Source organism: Eleutherodactylus coqui, chromosome 8 (assembly GCF_035609145.1).
Source record: "Eleutherodactylus coqui strain aEleCoq1 chromosome 8, aEleCoq1.hap1, whole genome shotgun sequence".
In the NCBI taxonomy this organism is placed as follows: Eukaryota; Metazoa; Chordata; class Amphibia; order Anura; family Eleutherodactylidae; genus Eleutherodactylus; species Eleutherodactylus coqui.
In genome coordinates, this window is record NC_089844.1 from 38626252 (window position 1) to 38629658 (window position 3407).

Sequence of the window (3407 nt, forward strand, 5' to 3'; positions counted from 1 at the left end):
GTTGAGCTGGCTGGGCGTGGATTTCTCCAGCCAGTTAATCCCTCAGGCCTGTTGCTAATATATTTAGTCAGATACCAATTGTACAAAAGAGGAGAGAGGCCTGTAATTGACATCATAGGTAGACCTCAACTATGAGAGACAACATGAGAAAACATCCAGAAAATCACATTATCTGATTTTTAACGAATTTATTTGCAAATTATGGTGGAAAATAAGTATTTGGTCATCTAAAAACAAGCAAGATTTCTGGGTCTCACAGACCTGTAACTTTTCTTTATGAGGCTCCTCTGTCCTCTACTCATTACCTGTAGTAATGGCACCTGTTTGAACTTGTTATCAGTATAAAAGACACCTGTCCACAACCTCAAGCAGTCACACTCCAAACTCCACTATGGTGAAGACCAAAGAGCTGTTGAAGGACACCAGAAACAAAATTGTAGCCTTGCACCAGACTGGGAAGACTGAATCTGCAATAGGCAAGCAACTTGATGTGAAGAAATCACCCGTGGGAGCGATAATTAGAAAATGGAAGAGATACAAGACCACTGATAATCTCCCTCAATCTGGGGCTCCAAGCAAGATCTCATCCCGTGGGGTCAAAATCATCACAAGAACGGTGAGCAAAAATCCCAGAACCACACGGGGGAACCAAGGGAATGACCTGCAGAGAGCTGGGACCAATGTAACAAAGGCTACCATCAGTAACACACTACGCCGCCAGGGACTCAGATCCTGCAGTGCCAGACGTGTCCCCCTGCTGAAGCCAGTACATGTCTGGGCCGACTGAAGTTTGCTAGAGAGCATTTGGATGATCCAGAAGAGTATTGGGAGAATGTCATATGGTCAAATGAAACCAAAGTAGAACTGTTTGGCAGAAACACAACTCGTCGTCTTTATAGGAGAAAGAATGCTGAGTTGCATTCAAAGAACACCATACCTACTGTGAAGCATGGGGGTGGCAACATCATGCTTTGGGGCTGTTTCTCTGCAAAGGGACCAGGACGACTGATCCGTATACATGAAATAATGAATGGGGCCATGTATCATGAGATTTTGAGTGCAAACCTCCTTCCATCAGCAAGGGCACTGAAGATGAAACGTGGCTGGGTATTTCAGCATGATAATGATCCCAAGCACACCGCCAGGCCAACGAAGGAGTGGCTTCGTAAGAAGCATTTTAAGGTCCTGGAGTGGCCTAGCCAGTCTCCAGATCTCAACCCTATAGAAAACCTTTGGAGGGAGTTGAAAGTCTGTGTTGCCCAGTGACAGCCCCGAAACATCACTGCTCTTGAGATCTGCATTGAGGAATGGGCCAAGATACCAGCAACAGTGCGTGCCAACCTTGTGAGGACTTACAGAAGACGTTTGACCTCTGTCATTGCCAATGAAGGATATATAACAAAGTATTGAGATGAACTTTTGATATTGAACAAATACTTATTTTCCACCATAATTTGTAAATAAATTCGTTAAAAATCAGAAAATGTGATTTTCTGGATGTGTTTTCTCATGTTGTCTCTCATAGTTGAGGTCTACCTATGATGTCAATTACAGGCCTTTCTCATCTTTTTAAGTGGGAGAACTTGTACAATTGGTATCTGACTAAATACTTTTTTTCCCCACCGCGTGTGTGTGTATGTATATATATATATATATATATATATATATATATATATATATATATATATATATATATATATATATATATACATGTTCCTGGGTGTCTCTGTAACGTTTTGTATGTGTAGTGTGAACTGTATCTTGCTGGCGGTCCTTTATCATCTAGAACTAGGTAGATCCCTAGGTTCCAGAGCAGAGTCGTCCCTGTTGGGACAATCGCCCCACATTGTAGTCAGGTTTCCCGAGGTTATTTGCTTTGTTATTGTAGGGAGCTGCAAGACAACGAGGACCCGTGAAGTGGGCTCGCAGGCTTAGGTATCTTGGCTAAAATACAAACTAATACCTCTATTCCTTCTCAGTGGCAGGTTATATCGGAGGGAGAGGAGAAGAAGGCAGAGCTCTTATCTCCCTCTGAAGAGGTGATGCTGCACTGCTGTGCTGTGTCTCTGACACATGCTGTCTGCCATGGTTTCACTTTCCCAGCACCTCTTTCACCACCACTGCCATGCTGGTCTGTGCCAGAGACACATGTTTCCAGCGGTCTTCTCTCTCCTCTGGAGTTTTTCTCACCACCGCTGCTGCCCTGCCAGACTGTGTCTGGGACACATGTTCCCAGCTATCTCTTCTCTCCCTCTTCTCCACTTTCACATCTGCTGCCCTGCAGCGCTGAGCTGGAGACACATTTTGCTGGCATTTCTCTCCTCTCACCACTGCTGCTCTGGGACTCAAAGAATTCAGTCAGTCTCCGTGGGAATGCCTTTCTGGGCATGCTGATGTGCAGGAGGATGTAAATAGAGCCAGGCAGGAACATGTACTTTTTTTGGTCACTGGATTAAGTCGCTCCTCAGGAATTTTAGAAGGAGCTGATATACTAAGCTTCCATTCAGCTTGGCTTCCAAACCATACCCCCTGTATTGTATGCTTGTGCGTGTTTTGAGCGTTCGTCAGTTGTTGGTTTATGTCTGTCCGCGAGTATGAAGTCCGTTTCGCAGTTCCGCTGTTCAGTCTGCTTTCCCCAGTTTGTGGCTGTGAATGGCGTAACGTTTATGTCTGTTTCTCAGTTATGTCCACTGTTTTTGAGTCCCATTCGCAGTTCTGCAGTTCACGTGCCGGTAAGACGCTACAGAATGTTCATGTCCCAGAATGATGTAACAACATGGCTCCTGGCTTCATCTGTTCTTTCTTTCCCTTCTCTCTATGTAGGAGTGTGTGAAACCCTGTAGAAGTTATCTGTGATTAAATCCACATGAAAAGCTGCACATGACTTCACAGATTTTAGTGCGGAATGACCATCTACACTTGGACTTAATGATAAACATAAAACCCACCAAATCCAACAACTGAGCCATCTTTTGTAATCTTCAATATTTACTCCTCCCCAGAATTAGGGCCCTTTTACACAGGCTGATAAATTGTTCAGACTCGTACATCCAGCGAGAATGTGGAGGATTGTCCTTCAGCCTAAATGCGTGCACCGACCGAATGACGAACGAGAATTTGTTTGATTCTCATTCATTGTTCAATTTATGTATACAGGTAATTGTTCATCGCAATTAATAAAAAGCAAACAAAAAGTCGTATGTACTCAACCAATAAAAGCCACAGGTTGTCCCGCAAAAAACGAGCTCGCACACAACTATGTCAATGGAAAGATAAAGTTATGGTGCCCAGAAGGTGGCGACAGAAAATATATAAATATTTGTTCAAAAGATATTTCACTTAAGGACCAATCACTGTACATTTATGGCGCTTGGTCCTGGGCTTTAATCCCGCCCAGTAGCAGAAAT